Source organism: Argiope bruennichi, chromosome X1 (genome assembly GCF_947563725.1).
Source record: "Argiope bruennichi chromosome X1, qqArgBrue1.1, whole genome shotgun sequence".
Classification (NCBI taxonomy): Eukaryota; Metazoa; Arthropoda; class Arachnida; order Araneae; family Araneidae; genus Argiope; species Argiope bruennichi.
Genome location: NC_079162.1, coordinates 110,753,813 through 110,777,014, shown reverse-complemented (window position 1 = coordinate 110,777,014; position 23,202 = coordinate 110,753,813). Strand labels below are relative to the sequence as shown.

Below are 23,202 nucleotides of genomic sequence, written 5' to 3'. Positions count from 1 at the left end.
GACTTTAATTAAATAATTATGACCAGGGAAAAAGTAAATATTTTCATAATTTAATTAAAAACATGCAATCTGTAAAAAAAATGTGTGGATTAAATTGTTTAAAAGCATAATATTTTATTTTTTGTGCAATAAAAAAAATCAGTTATCATTTTTTTTTTTTTTACTTTCTTTGCGTAGAAAACACTTTTTATCTGCTGCGTTCTACCGATTCTGACTTCATCAGTCAGATCCATTAATAACTTTAAATAAGTAATGTAGGAAGAGTATAAGTATAAGTAAGAGTATAAGTATATTTGATCATTTTTTTAAAAATTCTGCTGATCTTTTCGTATTTACTGTGCACTGAAACGTTCGCGGCAATATGGTCCAAACATCAAATACTAACTGCATTAAATACAAAGGGATTCTACAGTGTTTTCCATGTTTTCAGTACAGTGTTATGTTTACAGATAAATAACTGCTTTGATAAAATAAGCATCATATGGTTGAAAAATAATAGAATGTATATTTAATTATAAACGTAGTATGAAAAATATAAATTAATGATGTATTTTGATTTTCCTTCCATTTGTTTCAAATTGGAGCAAATATACTATTTGGAGCTTACAGATGTTTTATACAATTTTTGCCTAATACATTTATTTCATTATATTACTTTATGGGTTGAACCTGCATAGGACATTTCTATATTTCAATTGCAAATTAACAGTGGAAGTTGATCTTCAATAATTTTGCATTTTACCTTGTAATCCTTTGATTGTATTGAACGACTTTTCATTTCTGGGGAGACGTTGACTTGCATGAATATACGATTAACGAATTAACGTCTAGATTTACTAAGAACAAACCTTCTTTTCGGAAATTTTGTTTTCACTTCATTTGGTACTTATCTTTGTCCAATGAATAAATGAACTGTAAGCAGAAACCTCCAGCATGTTACAAAATATAATCATGAGCCTGGGATGTCACCAAAAGTTGGTCAAGAGTATTCTCAGCTCCTTTAATGATATTATAATCTAATTACATTTCACTTTTTTAAATCTGATCTATTACTAACTGATGACGAGGCATGATACCTGAGCTGGCTATCCCTTTACATACTTCCGCATCACACCGGCGGATAGACGTTTTGCCCCGACGGATGTAACGTGCACCAGACCCACATGATGATTCTTCGGTGGAATCGGGTCTCGAACCTGAAACCTCCAGGTTCCGAAGCCGAGGCCTTACCCCAAACCACCACAGCGCTGTATGCAAAGTAAGAACTTGAGCCATATACCTCGTTATTTGACATTTGATCAAGAGGTTTTGACTTATTTTTCTCATGGTACCGCATATATTAATATTTAGCTTTATAAGAAGAAAGAGAGGAGGGAAACGAAATGTTTCTAATGTGTTAGCAGAAAAATTTTTACACATTTCTTTCAGAGAATTTATATCCTGCAGTTATTAAAGACAGCAGTTGCGTTAATTGCTGAATTGTTTCATTTACGTTATGATGAACGATAAGCGACATTTTGAATCAATTTAGTTTAATTAGAGTAAGGCCCGTTTTGAGGCAACAACAAGGCTATTTTTAAACGAAACTCTTAGTTTCGAACTGTGGCCAGATGAAATGGATGACTACTGAACCGGAACCGCTTGTCTAAAATTCCCCATTACACCAGTAGGAGAACATTTGATTATCAACATCGGATTTAACGCGTACGAGATAGATATCCCCGCCGGATAGTTTGTAGAATTGAATTTAAAACCTGGAAACTTATTTTTCCCAAAGTTGGGAGCTTATCATTAGGCCACTACTTTCCGACGTAAAATTCGTAATACATTAATTTATCAGTTAAATTTCTTTATTAAAATGTATTTTTTATTTCACAGATTGTACAAATTTGTTTTGAGCTTAACAATGGAGAAAAGTGAGGGTAAAATAATTTTTATTATTTTATATAAATGCAACTTAAATCAATAATTTCACTTGATTCGATCTCATTTCACAAAATATTATTGTGACATAATTAAAATTAATCTCATTCCGTATTGGAATTATTGTAAAGCTTATCTGAAATTATTGCAAAATTAATTAGACGCATATATTGTTTCTTTCTTGTAAATCCATTCTCAGTGGAATTCTTAAAAGGTGAATTTTGCAATTGAATTTCGACTGCTATAGTTTTAATTTATAGATTCAGTTCCTTATTACTTAAAAATTAAACGCTTCATGAGGAATTTCAACGATATCCAGTATCTGTAAAATCCTTGCTTGGTCGGAAACGCATGAGATCCCAAACTTTCAAAAGGCTCAACAACTAAAGCGAATTCTATTTTAATTAAAAGGAAGCCATGCACAGAAACCTCAATAGAAGCTACTCACAAAGGGCGATCGAAATATCCTTCCGTAAATGGGATTTTTTTTCTCTTTCTCTTTGCTTATAATGCTTAGCTAATTAAAGATCAAACATGGAATATTTCCATTTCCCCACCTTTCGTTTCTCTCTGTGAGAGGAGAAGACTATTATTTCTCGTTACCATTTCGACCGTTCGGGGCTGAAGTGGTCCAGTTCCCTTTCTGCCATCTGTGAGAAATGACAGGTTGAGTCGCCACCAGCTTTGGATTTTCCCAGCCGTACTGATATTTATTTTGTTACCAGAAGCATTTTCTTCAATGGCCATCAACGAAGGCTGTACGAATAACTTGATTTGGCAAAAGCGAATGATGAAACTCAATAACACGTGTAAATGGGCATGTTTTCTATTAATGAGTGAAAATTAAAATCTAAAATATTTATTTTGTAACCAGAAGTATTTATTTCAATATTCATAAACGACGGTTGTATTAATAACTTGCAGTGGTATAAATTTGTAAAAATCGGCTGATGAAATACAATAGCAGGTATAAATCTGCATGTTTTTCATTAATGAGTGAAAATCAAAATTAAAAAATATTTATTTTGTTACCAGAAGGACTTTTTTTCAATATTCATCAACGACGGTTGTATTAATAACTTGCAGTGGTATAAATTTGTAAAAATCGGCTGATGAAATACAATAGCAGGTGTAAATCTGCATGTTTTTCATTAATGAGTGAAAATTAAAATCAAAAATATTTATTCTGTTACCAAAAGGATTTTTTTTTCAATATTCATCAACGACGGTTGTATTAATAACTTGCAGTGGTATAAATTTGGAGAAATCGGCTGATGAAATACAATAGCAGGTGTAAATCGGCATGTTTTTCATTAATAAGTGAAAATCAAAATCAAAATCAAAAATATTTATTTTGTTACCAGATGGACTTTTTTTTTTCAATATTCATCAACGATGGCTGTATTAATAACTTGCAGTGATATAAATTTGGAAAAATCGGCTCATGAAATACAATAGCAGGTGTAAATCGGCATGTTTTTCATTAATGAGTGAAAATCAAAATCAAAATCAAAAATATTTATTTTGTTACCAGATGGACTTTTTTTTTTCAATATTCATCAACGACGGCTGTATTAATAACTTGCTGTATTATAAATTTGGAAAAATCGGCTGATGAAATACAATAGCAGGTGTAAATCGGCATGTTTTTCATTAATGAGTAAAAATCAAAATCAAAAATATTTATTTTATTATCAGAAGGACTTTTTTTCAATGTCCATCAAAGAAGACTGTATGAATAACTCGATGTAGTATAAATTTGGTAAAAGCGAATGATGAAACTCAATATCACATGTAAATCGGTATGTTTTTCATTTACAACTGAAAATCAAAGCTATGATTTTTCCAATGCATACTAAATTTTTATAGCATTTTTCATAAGTAACTTGACTTAATATTGCATTTTTTATTCACAAGACATAAGATTTATTATTTTGTTTCTGAATTTGATATCTTTACGATGTGTCTTTTGCAATCTTGTATTTTATGTCGATGACTTTTAACCTCTATTTCAACATGCCATTTGTGAAATTTATAAAGCTGAAAATGGATTGGTATCACGGTAAATAGTTATTGATGTAATAGCCCTTCTGAAATGAAAAAATTATTTTGTCGGAATATTCTGCCATACATCATACCGCCTCTAGTGATTCCTCAGAACATTTCGTTATTTGAAAAAGCGAAGAAATGACCAACGCTTTATAATTTTTTCGCACTTTCTTATGTGCTTGGAACAGCATGACCATATATAGCTCTTGTGCTCTAAAACCTTATGCATTCAATCATTCATTTTATATAACTTTGAAAGATTACTTATACTGTTAAAAATTTAAGGATAATTTCTCTGAATCTGTGGAATTTATCAGTGCTTCAAACTGTTGCCAATTATGATCTTTGAGTATTACTTGAATTGTGACTTAATTCAGCAATCGTCAGAAATAATCAAATATGATAGTACAAGCTCAAAAGCAAGGGATCCCCGCCCCCGAAAAAAATAACTCATGGAAACCAAAATAATGAACAAGCTACAATATTTTAATACTGTGGTAAATGTTCACCTAAAAAAGGAAATATATTTATGATGAACATATGAAAGAAAATAATAAAAACGTATATTTATTTTTTGTAGTTTGGAATATTCTTCAGTTTTAAATTTCCTTGAAAGGATTAAGAATCCAGCAAAAATCTTTGGCACTGAATTTCGATACAAACAAATCAAAAGTTATATGTAAAATTATAAAAGGGCGTGAACCAATGACTATGTTTTTAAAAATAGCAGATATCCTTGAATAAATATATCTAAAACCGTCTTGATTTATAATTAAGGCCAGCGATTTTACTTTGAAATTTCTCTCTCAATATAATATTCACAAATTAAGCTAATTTAAAAAAAATTAAGGTAATATAAAAAATTGGCTCTTAAAATGATTGATTTATCTATAATGCCATTTCTTATATATATATAGATCGATTATAAATGATAGTTACTCTATGAAAATATATTAGAGTATCTCTTTTAAAAAATCCTTAATTGACCTAATTATAAGTTCGAAATAACGGGTTAAACTGACCTAATTATAAGTTATTACTAACAGGTAGCAAACAATCAACACAAGTACAGACAAATCTTCATTAAGCATCGAATTTTCAAGACAGAAAACATTCTTGTTCTAAGAGGTAATTCAGTTGCTTCGAGTAACATCTGAAATCTGTTTCACAGCAATGATAGAACGCATGATGTGAAACAAGTTTTACAGAGGGTGTTTTCTACGGTTTATAAATCGGAGAGAAGATTATGAATATGAAATATAAATCTACTTTTATCTTACATTTCTACAATTTTTATATTTTTAAGAGCACCATATCAGAGAATACATGCCTGTTGACATCATATTTGCATATTGAATTTAAATATCCGAAATTTATATTAACAACAACTAAAAAAATTCAAAGCTTCTGATGTTTAAAGCATTACAAAAATGATAAAAACGAGAAACAATCTTAAGTATGAGAAGTTTTGAGACAACTTTCATACAACTTAAAATTATATACGATGTAATTTTTCACCAGCAACTTATTTCAAATAAATGACATGTTTCATTCAACAAAAGTTGAAAAAAAAATACTTAACTAATCCAACATATACAGATTGCTTAAAAAAAAAAAGGGATATTTTGAAATGAATATTAACCAGTTAACAATTTTTTGACGAGTATACTCGGCATGGAAAAAGTACATTTTTTGTTACGACGAGATTATTCACTGACAATTATTATATTTATATAATAATTATTTAATTATTGTATTTAAAATATATTTATATATTTATAATAATTATTTAATTATTATATTTACAATTAAGGGTTTAAACGGTAAAAAAAAAAAGAAACATTTGGTTTTTTTATTTACTCAATGAGTCTAGACTCGCGCCTACATCGTTTCGTTCGTAAAGCCCTGATTTGAGTATTTTCGGGTGCATAGCTGAAATCTAAGGATGAAAGGTAATTCGCGATCAGTCACTCATACAGAAGGAGCTGTGCTCATACATGAAAAATATACGGGTTTTGAGACAGCGGAGGTATTAGATTAACCAGGCTCATAGAATTAAATAATAACATTAGAAAAATAAATGGAAAGTCAAAAGGAAGTTGTTCAATGACACTAACTCAATAATCGTGTTTAAATAGCAAATAACATATTTACGAGGTTATATAGAAGCCTTTTAAACTGAACTAGAATACTCTACTTTGACCTTTCAGTGGGGTGTATGTTCAGCCAAAACTGCCGAACACTGAAAGTGACGGGGTATAATCGCGATCAGATAATTAAACGAAAACGTCAGAAACAAAACATTTTTTTTTTTACCTCTTCATATTCATTTTGGAGTACCACCGAATTTTTTCAAGCAATATATATTATTTAGACAACATGTCAAAATTTATTAGGGCAATATGTTAGCATGGAAATTTTTATTCACCATTTGCTTGTAAAGCATACTTTTCTGGTACATTACGATTGTTAGAAGATTAATTCATTTACAGTTAACAAAGTGTTAATATGTTCCCAAAGATTCTACAGGGAATCATTTATTAACAAATAAAAGGCACTTTTATCATTAATTACGTCAAAGGTGAAACACATTACATCAAAGGTGAAACGCATTTAGCAATTACTTTTGCATTAGTATCGATAATTTAATTTATGGAAAAGGAAGTGACGGAAATGCTTGCCTTAATCAAAACAATCATATTTGTTTTATGATTCGGATATTTATGTTTCTTTGCATTAAGTTATTGGTTTCCATAGCAACTCGTCGATTCTGAAAAATGTAAAAAACAAGTGAGTAAAGAGTGAAAAGAAAGATACGTTCTACTCTCTTTTTCCTCTAAGTTTACAAGTAGGGATTGCAATACCGGGATACCGAATACCGGTATTTTGATCCATTTGTACAATTTTGTAATCCCGGTATTCACAAGTTTAAATACCGTTTTTTCGGTATTTACTAGAAATTTTTAAAACTGTCTCCACTATATGTTCAGGGATCGCGAACATATCAAAATAGTAAACGTTTTTGTTTTTATATCTCCCTAACGGGCGAAATTAATTAGCTTATTAATGGCTTAATTAATTGCTTAATTCTAAATGAGCGAAACATGGATTATCCCTGAAAGAAGATATTGTATCCATAACGACTGGTGGATCAAAAGTTATGAAAAAAATTGGAAAGTTGATTGGTGCAAATCAGCAACTGTGCTATGCACATGGAATTCAATTAGGAAAAATAGATGTATTATACCAAAAAAATAAAGAACAGAAGAATCCAAATACTGTGGATATAGAAACTTCGGATTCCAACTTTGAAGAGAGAAGAGTGAGAGTGATATTGACAATGAAGATAATGACATTGTAATTGTTGAAGAAGATATTGCTAATGAGGATGAAATATTAACCCATCATGAATGGCTTTCTATAATGTATAAATTTCGAAAAATTGTTAAAATATTTAAACGTTTCCCTGTAAAAAATGATATATTACTAAAATATATACTAACTGAAAATAAAACAATATATGTTAATATTAGGTTCTAAAACACGTTGGAACAGTTTACTCCTAATGATGGAACGATTTTTGATACTGAGAAAACCAATCCAAAAAGCAATAATCGATTTAAACCTGTAAATTAATTTTTCAGATAGTAAATTTCGCTTAATATTCTACTTCCAATAAAACTGACTATTGAGGCATTATGTCGGAGAGATTCTAATTTATTAACAGCTAATGCCACAATAACAGCACACATTACTATCTGAAGAATTATATATTGCATTGAAAAATCGCAAAGAAGAAAAGCATACCGAAATAGAAAATGTCTTATGGTATTTACATAATTATAATGACTTTAAAAATGAAAATGAAAAAGAGGAAAAGAAAATAACAAATTCAAATCTCATTAAGTTTAGAGTAAATTTTCTTAAAATGTTTTACCCACAAACCTATCCACATTCAGAAGAATTCGGTTCAATTATCGAAGATTATGATGACACTAATGTCGATAGTGAAAAGGTATTGTCTCTTGAACAAAAATTAGAATTAGTGATGAATAAAAAAATTTTAACGAACCAAAATACAATACAGAAATCAGCTATATCGAAAACCATCTAACGAGAAATCGATTTGTTTGAAGATGAGGGATTTAGAGGTAAATACTTGGAAAAAGTATATCGCGCGTTGCTAACAGTACCACCAACTAGCGTAGATGCCGAAAGAGCGTTTTCGACAGCTGGTAATTTTTGCACAAAATTACTTTTCATGCTTAATGACAGTACAATTGATGCATTATGCTTTTTAAGATCACATTTCAAAAATTTGTAATAGTACCACAGACTGAATAGTGATATTTACACTTTTTTGTGATTTAAATAAATAAGTTCCTTAAGTTTATAAATAATAAATAAATAATAAATAAGTTATATAAATAAGTTAAATAAATGTTCCTTTACTTTTTTGTGATTCTTTATATACTGTTATAATTTATAAGTTAAAAATTATTTTTTGTGATATTTACACTCTTTAATAAAGCTGGCAAATAAAACAAAGGAACCTCTGTGTTTTCTTTCTTTTTCTAAAATTTCTAATACCGGTATTAAAACCGGTATCCCGGTATTAAGATCTAAAAAATACCGATTACCGGTAGTGAAATTTTGGTCCGATATTGCAATCCCTATTTACAAGTAAAACAATGGGGACATTTTCTTCAAGTACAGTCTACCTATACGATGTGCAAAGAATTCAAAGATGGTGCAAAGGTTGTGGAAAACACAATAAATGCAGTAAAACTACTTGAAACTGTAAGAAATGCCTGTTGTACTGCACAGCAGTACGTTCTCGATTCAAGTAATTTCAAAATACAACTAGGTTCAAGTTGCTCTGGACAAATTTGAGAAGGGCATATACCACTTTCCAGCACAAGATGCTAATCATAGAAAAAGAAAAAATTTCATCGTAAGTCTCCAAAGTATTTATATTAAAATACTTAAAAATTAATATAGATTTGAATAAAGCTTTCTTGAGTAAGATCCTTGGATAGGATAAGCTGCGACGAAAATTAAAAATGGGTATTTGATGTAAACGCTTGGACTAATTCTAGTTTCTTCTTATTTTAACTGTAAATAAAAGAACTGAAATAATAAACCGACAGTAATATTTGGGTATTAAAAAAATTTATTTTGGGTAATAAAAACGGGTATTTGATGAAAATGCTTGGACTAATTCTAATTTCTTCTTATTTTAAATATAAATAAAAGATCTGAAATAATAAACCGACAGTAATATTTGGGTATGAAAAAAATTTATTTATTGGGTATTAAAAAAATTTATTTTGGGTAATAAAAATGGGTATTTGATGTAAATGCTAAGGCAAATTCTAATTTCTTCTTATTTTAACTGTAAATAAAGGGATTTAAATAATAAACCGACAGTAATATTACTTACTATAAACGAATAGATATTAGATTACCGAGAAAATCTTACCCGAAAATCTTCAGCAGTCCGTTTCTTGCTAATTTCTTTAACGATATGAGCCCGGCTCGTGTGAGAATTCCAGTACCTGAAAGTCTTAAGCCGTTTTTCAAGGGCGAAAATATACTGGAATCCTCTTTTCCTATAGAGAGATAACAGGAGGGGGACACCTACTGAGCTATAATTGAAATGCGTCGTCAGTTTCTATCCCCAAGGGTTGTCGTTTGCGGTTTGGAAAAAGAATTTGCTTAATTTTTGATTGCTGAATTGACATTGACACGTGTTTCAAAGATTTTAGGTGCATTTGTTTCTTAGCATTTTATCGTTGTTATAGAATTAGGAGTAAATTTAAAAAATAAAATAACGATAAATTACTTAGACATAAAACATTATTTTCTTCGAATCTCCTTCAGATATTTATTTTTCTACAAAAATGTATTTTCTTACTTATAAAGTATGAAAACATGATGATAAAAATAAAGTTGGGATTTTTTGTATTATAGAATTAGTGTTTTTTAAAATTATTTTTTAAACCTTTAAAACGCATAAGAAAATTATCATGAAGTCTTCAAAAAACGGAAAACTATTTTAGCAACAAAAATCTTGAAAATTCAAGCTGTTTTTATTTTATAATTATTTATAGAATAATTTAAATTTATTTATTAAAGTAAAATAAGACATGCTTTTATTTGCGTTTTAACTTACCCAAAATATTTTTACAAACTTTGTAGATATAGTGCAATATTAAATATGGCGTTGGTGGCTTGAAAAATTGAAAGGAATCTAATGAAAAGGTTTTAAAAAAAAGTATCTTTAAAATTTATTATTTTGACAATATAAAATTTAAAACATCTCAAATTACTAAATATCTAACAATATGACTATTTTTTTTCTAACAGTATTTAAAAGAACATGAAGAACAGTATTAGAAAGATCATTTAAGAAATATCATTAAAAATATTTTATTATGAATGTAATTAATTAAATTATTTTAATTCATTAAAAATGTTTTTTTCTTCCTGCGTTTATTCTGTACTAAAACTTAACTAATGGTTCAAAAATAAATTTGAAAAATTGTGGGTAAACTAATTCGGTGAATAAAGAGTTAAAGTTTAATATATGCACTGTTTTTCATACTTTGAGCTCCTAAAAATAAGTATAAAGTCTTTAGAAAACTTTATTCTTTATTGTTTTTTTTGTAAAAGAAATGTAAAAAATGTATTCTAAATAGTAATATAGAATGCATTTTGCAAAAATCCTTTCCTTTTAGTAATGTATATTTAATTCCTTGAAAAACTAATTCAGTAAAGATTATCGCGAAGAATATCTTAACACAATTCAAACTTCTTTTGCTTCTCCAATATATATATATATATATATATATATATATATATATATATATATATATATATATATATATATATATATATATATATATATTCATAGATAAAGTACATAATTATGCCCTAGCGATATTTCACAGAGAAAAAAATTATCGTTACCGGTTACTCAAATGATCATCACCAATGCTGTATAGGCATTAATTACATGGTTGCCATTATTAAAAATTCAACACGTCGACATAAAAAGAATGACTCGAACATAATTGAAGTGTTAATTATTTGCATTTAATTGAAGATCAATTTTAAAAGAAAATGAAACTATTTTTACTAAAAAAATTATCTACAGAAAAAAAAAAAAGCGAGAAAAGGCTTGGTTACAGATTATTGAAAGTAAGCATAAAGAATTTGCAAATGTTTCTTTTTTATGTATAATAGAGCGTAAATTCGGCTCTGGTATACCGCAATTCCGAGATCGCAAGCAAATCTGAATTCATTTTAGATCTTACAATATTACCTTAGCATGTATGCAGAAACAGACTCATAATCAAAGCGAGAAACAGTTAATCATCTTGTAGCGCACGAGGCAAGATTCATACATTTAAGATATTGATCATAAAATGTATACACAGAAATTTAAAAAAGCTTCATTTCGACTAAAGGAAACCGCAAAGTGCATAACATTTAATTATTCATAAGCATTTATCCCTACGTTTTCAAACAGACCAATTCCAACAAATGATGAATCAAAACCTCACAAACACGTTCGATACATTTCTCTCCCTTTTACAAGATTTGCATCTGTTTTATTTAGCATTATATTTCACTTTTATGAAAGGTAACGTACTTTGCACATGTAGGAATGATTTGGGTGGTTTCGAAATTTGCATAAACGGTCGAACTGGAGTCGAGTATAAATGGTCCGACACTAGCCGGTTCAGATGATTAATGCACCGTCGCTTTTCGAGACGTGCAATCGTTCAGCTAATTCTTGTAGGGGGACCATCATCAGGGCTCCCAATGTTGTTCTTACAAAATAAACTGGAAGAGATTTCAGTGCATTGTGAGTTCGTTAAGTTAATTACCTGGTAGATACGGAATGAGTTGGCTAATTAAACGAGAGTTTTCTGTAGACAAGCCTTTTCGCTTGTCGCAGAGATTGAAGACTAGTCGTTGTTAATTCTTATCCAGTCAGAGGGGACCATCTATCAAGACTCATTAGGGCATTTTTATGTTTCAACTAAATAAGACGCATCGACAAACCTGTTTTATTAATTGCTCTAGATAAGGTATTCTTATGGATGGAAGTATAACATTTTTGGAGGCTTCCCCAATCCTCTCGACTTTTAATAGATTATATTGGCATTGTTTGAAATCCTTGAGAAATTAAAAAACGAAAAGGCTTTCGAAACATGTCACCTTAATTAATTATTTCATCAAAGTTTTAATGGACTTCCGACGATCTCAGTCATTAGCTTCATAGAAAACAGTTAATGGATTGTCGCACTAATACTCTAATATTTAAGGGGAGGAATTAGGATAGGAAAACAAAAATCGAAAATTTCATTCTCCTTTAGTTTCAATATACACAGAACTGTGAATCTCGTGCTCATGAAAAAACTTTTTAAAATAGGTATACCTCAAGGAAAAAACAGAAATAAGCACTTGTTTTATCCTTCGACATTGCATTCAGTTATACTTAACCAGTTTACGGGTATTTATATTTCAGAAACTTTTTCTGAAAACTTAGACTAATGTTCACCATTTCTTACTTAACAAAGAAAGAATGGATTTAAGGTATTTTATCTTTTCTTTAAGGAGTCTGACTCGCGATGAAGAATTTAGAAGATGAAGAAGATCTGATAACTTAGCCTAATGTTCACCATTTGTTACTTAAAAAAGAAAGAATAGGATTTAATGTATTTTATCTTTTCTTTAAAGAGTCTGACTCGCGATGAAGAATTTAGCCCAAACATGATTAGCAAGAGCCAGACTCGTAGATTGAAAATCGGATCAAACATGAATATCCCGAGTCAGACACGTGGAATGATAATTTGCCAATTACAATCGCAATTTTGTTCTTATTAGTACACAACGAAAGTTCACTACGATTCTTATAATTTACGTAACAAAGCAAGCATGCAAGTGGTTTTGTACTATAGTTTTAAAGCAAAATTTAATAGATTCTTACAATATGCAAAATACTAAACGTTTATATGGAAGCAATGATTATGAAACACTCTAGTCCTATTACAGCGCGTAGTCTTCCTAGCGTTTAGACCCGATTTCGTCGAGTTAAATGACACAGTAAGGGGTTACTTTAAATGTAGAAATTTAAATAACAGAATTAAAATAACACATATTTTGAATTTTTCCTCTTGATTTTATGGTAAGCATAAAATGAGCCTTATAATCAAAAACATCCGAAACTTAACTTTAATTTGGTAGTTTCAAAAAATACACTATAAGAAATTATTTTCAGTGAAACAGTAATTTTACCAAATTCAAACTGATGCGTTGTAAACCTAAAAGAGCAAACCAAAAAATTCAACTAGACAAGATTTGTATATATTTTATAAACATGGGAAAGTAAACCAAAGATAAAGTATTTCTATCGGGTATAGAGTTGCTAAAACTCTTTTGATCTACTCTTGTTTTGAAAGAGTAGATCTACTCTAGTTTTGAAAGAACTCTTTTGATCTACTCTTGTTTTGAAAGAGTAGATCTACTCTAGTTTTGAAAGAGTAGATCTACTCTAGTTTTGAAAGAACTCTTTTGATCTACTCTTGTTTTGAAAGAGTAGATCTACTCTTGTTTTGAAAGAGTAGATCTACTCTAGTTTTGAAAGAACTCTTTTGATCTACTCTTGTTTTGTGCTTTCTGTTTCGATATGATGCATATTGAATGATATCGATATAACATCATTCATATCATGTCAATATGGCACGATTTCAGTATAAAAAAATTATAGTCTGACTCACTATGGTTTTTAGCATCTCAATTAGCGATAACTATTTGTGATTGAAAAAAAATCTTAATTTGCGTCAGAAATTTATGATGCTTCCTGACTTGAAATGTGTGAAGTGTGGACCTTAATTAATACTTAATGTAATCTTATTTAATGCATAGGAAAAAATTTACTCTAACACACCAACTCTTCGTTGAAAAATTCAAAAATGTGAAAGAAAAATACAGCATGTATTATCATAAATCATCTGGTCTTTCTAATTGTCTTTACCGCACATTTAAGAGTTCCTTCAAGCATTAAATAAAATGAATAATTCACTAACTTTTAATTCTCAAAACATTCAAATTCATTTGGAAGTTTATGTATTTTTAACGTCCCTAAACCGAGCATGTTCGATGCTCAGATAGTCATTTAGAACCATAAAGAGCAGAAAATAAACACACCTGCCGGAAGAATACATCTGTTAGAGAAACTTCATTAACATTATTCCCAGCTGATAGACAATGGAAAGAAATCACATTTCAATAAAATTATTCCCTGTGCAGATGAAAAATCGTAAAACTCCGAGAAATTTGCTGGAACACAACTATCTGTCACACACTATTTTCCTAAAGATAACGACGAAATGTTCTTATTTAAAATGAAGAAAGAACTCGCTCCTCTCTTGTGTCACCATGCATTTATTTTGGTATTAATTTATATGCAATTGACAGGAACAACTGCTACTGGGAATTAATGAGTTTACAAGCAACTTTTCAGAAAAGCGATGGGTTTCGCTAAGGAGTAATTGGGTATAATAATTTGTACCCAATTAGTACTTTCGAAATACAACAAGAAATAATGAAAGAAGATTTAATGACAAACGAGTCCCAACAAATGAGAGAAAGACATAATTTTATGAGGAAAATAATCAATTTGCTAAATTTATAATGATTGCTGTCTTCTATTCAGTGTTTTTATGCTTATCATTATAAATTAGAAGAAAGAAGGAAATTAATAAAACAATTCACCGAGATGTTTGTTTTTGAGCCATTATTATTATTTTTGTGGAAGCATGAAAAAAATAATTTCGTATATTTTAATTGCTAATTAAGAAACTAATTGGTTTGAATTTTAATCAAAAAAATTATTAATTAGAATATTTACAATTTCTCCTGCGTGCATTTTAATTGCTACGAATTTGAGTTACCTATGAAAACATAAACAGGAGGCTTCGATTGTTATCATTTTCACCCATAAATATGAATGTTATTGTTATTTTTTTCGGTTTAAATAACGATAACTTTTTTCAAAACATATGAAGATGAAAACTAAAAATGGGGCAATCTCTCTACTTTACCAAAACTCTAAATAAGCTTACGAAATTGCAGATGGCTAATTAAAGTTGTGTAGTTTGGAAACATCTTGAAAATCAGGATGCCATCTGCAAAAATAATTTAAAATGTTTAAATTCAAAACGTTTAAAGCTTCGTAGATATATAGCAGTTATATAGATTAAAAATATAGCAAATTTGGATTGTATGATTAAAAATCTAGAACTGAAGAGATGTTTTTAGACAGATGAATTTATAAAAATGTCACGTTTCTTCATTTTGTAATATTACATTTCTTTTACAAAAAAACAATAAAGAATAAAGTTTTCTAAAGACTTTATACTTATTTTTAGGAGCTCAAAGTATGAAAAACAATGCATATATTAAACTTTAACTCTTTATTCACCGAATTATTTTACCCACAATTTTTCAAATTTATTTTTGAACCATTAGTTAAGTTTTAGTACAGAAGAAACGCAGGAAGAAAAAAACATTTTTAATGAATTAAAATAATTTAATTAATTACATTCATAATAAAATATTTTTAATGATATTTCTTAAATGATCTTTCTAATACTGTTCTTCATGTTCTTTTAAATACTGTTAGAAAAAAAATAGTCATATTGTGAAGATATTAGCCGGATTTAAACGGTACATTAAAGTATCGTCGATAAATAAAGGATTAAACAAACACCAAGATGAACAACATTAGCAACAAATGGAAAATATCGATTGCAAATCTAAAATAAAAAATAAAAAAATATTTTTGTTTGAACTACTTTAGTAAGTTATTTCTTTAGTTCATAATTTCAAAATAATATATACTTAGCACCAACTTCTTTAATTGATTATAGTAACTAGACCAATTAATGCATTTTTATATCAAAATTGTGTTCATATTTCTCAGACTTAACTAAAACCACCAAGTTCTTTTACACAAGAAATTGAAAGAATATTAAGCATTATTAAAAAAAAAAAAAACTATGCAATAAGAAATGACAACAAGTTTATTCTCTTTATTCAGCTGTTATGATAAAAAAACAAAAAAACAATCACTCTTTAGCAAAGACATTTCTTATCTATAGAAACCATGCTTAGGATAAGGAATATTTTTAGAAATTGATTTTTTACAAAGCATCGAAAAATATAAACCACGGGTCTTTTCCCTTTTTATCCGAACCCCTTTTCGAAACTATATTTCCTCATATCTTTGTTAAGTTTTTTTTTATTGTTCGTGCAAGTATATAGCTAGAAAACTCTTACAATTCCATACATTGTTAACCAATTTGCTGGAGGCAACTTGCGGAAAAAGAAGAAAGAAGGCAACTTACAATTCTTAAAGATATCATATTTTTTCAGTTCTGTAGTAATAAAAAACGAAACTAAAATGTTCTGGCGAATCAATTTTTAGTAAAACGACTGGGCGTTGACATTTTGTGTGCCGGAAGAAAGTTGAATAATTTTCTCATTATACAGAAAATATTCCCTTCATGTTCGATAACGACTACCTATGACTTTACTTATAGCTGAACTTCCGCTTCAGCCAGAGATGTGGCCATAAGAATGAATTTCTTCGTTGTTTACTTTTTTCCTGTCAATTTATTGGAATACGTTGGGTTTTTTTTATTTTTTTATTCCTAGATATTTCTTTTAGAAATATAAATATAAAAAGTAAAAATTCATGCATTTAACAAAATGGCAGCTAGATACTGTTGCTTTTTCCGTTTCGATTCCGTTAAGGTTTTGCTGTTTTTTTATTATTTCGTATCATTTGTTGTAAGTCGCTTAAGAGGAGGATATTTATTTGCTCGATGCGTTATCCTCTTATACCAGGGATGCGGTCATAAGAATGAATTTCTTTGCTGTTTACTTTTTCCTGGATGTATTGGATTTTCTTATTATTATTTGTTCACTCATAGACATTTCTTCAAGGAACTCAAATACAAAAAGTAAAAATTCACATGTTAAGCGAAATGGCAAGTATTGCTGTTGCTTTTCTGTTTTATTTATTTATTTTTATTTTTTATTATTATTTCGAATCATTTGTTGCAAGTCGCTTAAGTGCAGAAAATTTTATAAGGTATTTATTCGTTTTAAGCAAATGATACATTTACATCTTTCGTAAATAGAAACGCAGCTAGTAATTTTATATTTTTCCCATTGACTTATTTTAAATAGGTTATTTTTATTTAGAGAATTCTCTTGTTACAGTGTTATCCATTATGAAAGTTAGATATTATAATATTATTAACAGTATTTAGTTTGTTTTTAGATTAACTTTCCATCTGAGAGATGTGATCATATCAATAAAATTAGTAAAATAGTAAAATCAATAAAGTAGTTGTTCACTCTTTCCTCTTAATTTATGAGAACTCTCATTTTCTTTCTCTCTCTCTTTCTCTCTTCCGTTTCTTAACTTTAAAATATTTCTTTAAGAAAAGCAAATATAAAATTTGAATATTTAGACATTGACGATACCCATTTAGAGCAGACGATTAAACAAAACAAAATCTAAATACTGTTGTTTTTTTTTTTAAAGGTTCGCCTATTTTTTTTAATTGTTTTCTCATAGAGGAAATATACAAATTGAAAGAATGGTAGCCGCCAAAATATTCGGCTTCGAGATTTTGACGAATTTTCTCGTTTCAAATATACTAAGTCCAAAAATAAAAAAAATACAAACATGTCTGTAATAGCGTCTCTGCCGTGTTTTTTTTCCATATCGATCTATCTATAAATACTTAAAAATTCTTTAAACTAGAAGAAAGAAATTTGGTATGCGGTTTCTACTCCAAATTTGTAGATTTTTATGACCTTTTGAACGCCTTATTTGAATTTATCGCCTGAGAGTAAGATTTATTTTCTTTTTCAAATTTCATTTTCACCATCTCTTTTTCAAATTTTTTCATTTAGCCCATTATGATACCACTCAAAAGCATAGAAAGCAAATTTCAAAAGTTTCGCTCAAATAAAAAAAAATAATTAAAAAGTAGTTTTTGCGAACGCCATTTACGAACTCGTCCGAGACTTTTACATTTCTAACATATTCTAAGCTAGTTAAAATCCAAACAAAATTACTCTAGTTACCCTGTTCGCAGGATAACATGGAAAAAGCATTATACGCATGTATGTATAAACTTTTGAACAAAGGGTGGTTTTGTGTTCTACAGATCATGATTGGTAAAGAATCGAAGAAATTTTTCCAAAGTTTTGTCATGAGAATCATGCAATAGGTAGTCTTCCTATAGGAAACTACCTTAAACTTGAAATTCTTTTTAACTAACTTATATTGTCTAGTATATATTTCATTCTGATTTGGTTTCTTTCAAACAATTTTCAAATATAAATAACAGAATAATAAAAATTTATTTAAAAAAAACAGCTTTGAAAATATTTTTAAATAAGCCATTTCGCCTGAGATTAAATTTACTGTCATATAACGTTTCTCGTTAAAAACATTTTAGAGAAATTTAGTTTACTTTAAAATGTAATTTAATCCAAGAATATTTTAAAAAGAATTTTGCAAAAAGACACCAGTTGGTTTTCATATAATCTGCGTTACGATCGATTTTGAGAATTTTATTTTATATCGATAATGCTAAAAAAAGAAATATCTTGCTTTATAGACTGATAGCACCTTTGACGAGACACTGATGCATGCAAAGTTTCATCTATTTGAAAGGAATAAAATTTTATGTTCCTGGCATTAACTTTTACACAAAGTTTTAAAGCCCATAAAATGTAAGCATAGCCACCAAAATATATTTTATTAAACGTGTTAAAATCAATTTCCTAACGTTGTGTTGCTATCAGAGTTTTCTATCAGAGTTTTCAAATAAAGATAGCGTTTAGCCGTTTAGTAAACCTTGAAAATTAAAAGCCATAGGCGCGAAATCAATCGCAATGAAAAAACAGCAGGGCTACGTTATTACCATAATTATTTATAAGCAGACTTTATAACCTAAATGTAAGTTACTAATTATCTTTCGAAGAGAAACTTTTGGCCAGTGTTGCCATATCACATTGTAAATTTTGATCAATTTAGGAAAATAAATGATTGTTTTAAATATCTAAAATAAAATGGCTGGACATCTTAAAATCATGTTCTTTAGCATTTAAAGTAGTTTATTAAATAGGAGATACACAGGGTGGTTATGATTAAACTTTATCTATAAACAGCATCCTACAACGCAAACGGGTGAACAGATTGCAACGAAATTTGGTATACAAACCATACACGAGATGACTCACGGAATTTCGGGGGGGAAAAAATCCAAAATGTACACCAGAGGGCGTCTTTTCTGGAAAAACGTTAAATTTAAACACAATAATTGACCAAAACGGAATACAGAAACAATATTAACATGCATTGAATAGTTTCTGATCACCTTGCCATCGAATCGTATTAAAGAGGGTAAGTAAAAGTAAGGGGGGAGATATATCAGTACGTTGTTTGAGAGAGAAAAAAAAATCAGTTCAGTTTGCATAAACAAGACTAGGACGAAATTTAATAATAGGAGCAGTTTTTAATCGTGTCCAGGACGGAATACAAAAGGATAAACGGAATAATAACGGAAATAACGGAATACAAAAGCCAGGACCATGTGACCACCCTCATTCACCTGAAAAATTTCAAATCGTTGGACAGTGTGTTCAACATCAGATCGTAACTGATCAGTTGTGATGCTTCGCACACGAAGCTTTATGGAGTTTTTAGCTTTTACCGGTTTTTCTTTTTATTAATCATAATTCTTGTTCTGGATTGTTAATATTTTGTATTTTTTTCCCCGTAAGCTTTTGTATTCCGTTTTGGTCGTTTATGGTGTTAAATTTAATGTTTTTCCGGAAAAGGCGGCCTCTGGTAGATATTTTGGAACTTTTTTTTTTCTCGAAATTCCGCGAGCGCATCATGTATAGTTTATATAACAAATTTCGTTGCAATCCGTTCACCCGATTGCGTTATAGAATGCTGTTTATAGGAGATCCTAAGACGTTTTTCAAGAGTGAAATCGGAATGGAATCTTCTTTTCCTTTAGAGAGATAACAGGAGGGGGACACCTACTGAGCTATAATTGAAATGCGTCGTCAGTTTTCATCACCATGGGGTTTTCGTTTGCATGGAAGGGTCTGCTTAATATACATTGACACGTGTTTCAGCTATTTTAGGTGCTTATTTTTTCTTGCATTTTATCGATGCTATAGAATTAAGAATATGAAATAAATGAAAACATATGATGAAGCATGATGATAAAAATAAATTTGGGATTTTAAGTTTGTATTTTAGAATTAGTGTTTTTTTTAAAATTATTTTTTAAACCTTTAAAATGCATATCAAAATTATCATGAAGTCTTCAAAGAACGGGAAACTATTTTAGCAACAAAAATCTTGAAAATTCAAGCTGTTTTTATTTTATAATTATTAATAGAATAATTTAAATTTATTTATTAAAGTAAAATAAGGCATGGTTTTATTTGCTTCTTAACTTACCCAAAATATTTTTACAAACTTTGTAGATATAGTGTAATATTAAATAAGGTGTTGGTGGCTCGAAAAACTGAAAGGAATCTAATGAAAAGGTTTTAAAAAATGTACCTTTAAAGTTTATTATTTGCCAATATAAAATTTAAAACATCTCAAATTACTAAATCTCTTCCCTTTTGTAATGTATATTTAATTTCCTGAAAAACTAATTCAGTAAAGATTATCTTAACAAAATTCAAACTTCTTTTGCTTCTTCTTCTTCTTCTTCAAAAAAAAAAAAAATCTATTTTTATAGATAAAGTACATAATTGGGGGGGGGGATCCTGGTGATATTTCACAGAAAAAAAAATTATCGTTACCGATTCCTCAAATGATCATTTTATTTATTCTCATTAAAAACTCTAGTACATGTAGAATTTTTACAGCAATTCAAATTAGACTCTGAATTAAAATAAATATTTTTTATTTAATTTCATAATTAAAATATAATAAATTTTATTGCAAACAGCTAGATTTTTGTATTTGTATAAAACTGAAAAGTTTTGACAAATAAGCTAATAAATATGTTAAGATTATTTGTACTTTTCACACGCACGTAGATATTTATCAATCGGTCCATGACTTTTCAATAATTTCCACAGAAGTTCCTTCCAAATTGAAACTGCATATATCAAAATTATCTTTATTTCTAAATTTTATATAGCAATTGATTTTAATTAAAAGTCATCATATTATTTATAAAATGTACTAATTGTAAAAAGAAGAAAGAAACAGTAATTGTCGAAATTTTTATTTAATATCTAATTGTGGCTTTTTGATAATGCAATAGATTTAGAAAAATCGATTTGTAATTATATAAGGTATCAGAAGAGAAAATATGAGGAAACAGATTTCGAAAAAATATTTAATATATATCAATGTCAGAAACTTAGGCTGGATGAGAAAAAGATCCTTAAATCACAGTCTTTTAATTATTTGGACAAATATCTCGAACTAGAGAAATAACCCAAAAAGCAGATAAGATGAATTATGATCCTTATAAATTGTAAACAGAACAATCAAAAATAATACCAAACCAAAAATAAATAACGTTAAGGGCATCAAATGCTGGTTAAAATGGAACAAAAACGAAGGCTAAATTGTTTTATATGTGAAGAAACAAAGAAGAAATGGTACAGTGCATGAAATATCCTACATAAACTTATCTTTTGTGTTTTATGCTAATTTTAGAATCAAAAACTAATTTTGATTACATTGTATTTAAGGAAATGGGTCGTCTAATTTGTGAAACAAGTGGTCCAATCTGTTAAATTTTCCCATATGGATAGATTGTATAAATTTATGCTATTTTTCCTACTTGAAGTGCATTCCATCAAAAATACATTACATTATAATTAATTTCCTTAGATGGGCAGATGACATAATTTTTATGCCATTTTTTGCAACTTAAAATGTGTTTTTTTAAAAGTACATTACATTGCTTAAAAAATGTTTTCCAAAAAACCTTTATTTATATTAAAAATAATTATCCATCAATGTACATTAAAAAAATGCTTAGATGGTTCAATAAAAACGACCTTCTTTACGGTATTAAAATGAATTGCTTTACGACGTGCTGCTATCAAAATATTCTCTCAATGTTTTTGAATAAAGATAACATTTAGCCATTCAATAAAGCTTGAAAATTAAAAGGCATACGCGCTGACTCAACACCAGCGGGAAAAAAAAATAAACCCTGTGTTATTACCATAATTAGATATAAGCAGGCTTTGGTAACCATAGCAATAAGTTACTAATCATCTTCCGGACGAGAAACTTTCGTTCACTGTTGTCATGTTGCATCGTCGACTTTGGATTGATTTGGGAAAAAAAAGAAGGTCAACTGTTAAGTGAAGTGACTAATTATTCATCTGAGACAACTTGGTTGCATTCTGATGAGGCCTGCTGATATGCTCCGTGACTACTTGGGCAGAAGTGTGAAAGCGAAACAGAAATCTGCGTCTATTTTTAGTATCTTTACACGTGCCGTTTGTTCGGATTAGTGTGAAAAGCGAAAACTGATTTATATTCACATGCGTTTTACCTTTGGTAATTAAATTACAAGTTTGCTGGGAGATTTTTGGACCCCGTTCATGAATATTGCTTGCTGGCTTTCTGGAATGCATAGTAAAGCAGAAACCTGAATTCCAATGTTTTTAAAAATTAATTTAATGTAGCAAAAAAAATCAATTTGTACTTTTTGGAGAGTAACCATTTCGACATGGACTGGCGATCATCTTTTGATGCACTTGTGCCTATTAACCGAAAGAGTGCATTAAAAATATCTATCGGTTAACTACATAATTTCTATTTTAATGCTTTAAGCGGATAATTATTTTGGTGCGATTAGCTTTGAAGAAGAAGCTTTCGTAATACTAGTAATTCGTAATTCTAGTATTTTCTAATAATAGTAATTCGTAATTCTAGTATTTCCTAATAATAGTAATTCGTAATTCTAGTATTTTCTAATAATAGTAATTCGTAATTCTAGTATTTCCTAATAATAGTAATTCGTAATTCTAGTATTTTCTAATAATAGTAATTCGTAATTCTAGTATTTCCTAATAATAGTAATTCGTAATTCTAGTATTTGGTAATACTAGTAATTCGTAATGCTA

General features: G+C 29.0%; 1 protein-coding gene across 1 annotated transcript in view; it reads right to left on the bottom strand.

The window, feature by feature from the left end:
- Nucleotides 1-23,202, bottom strand: part of LOC129958547 (hexosaminidase D-like) — a 202,848-nt gene that overhangs the window by 75,416 nt on the left and 104,230 nt on the right. The window lies entirely within an intron of this gene.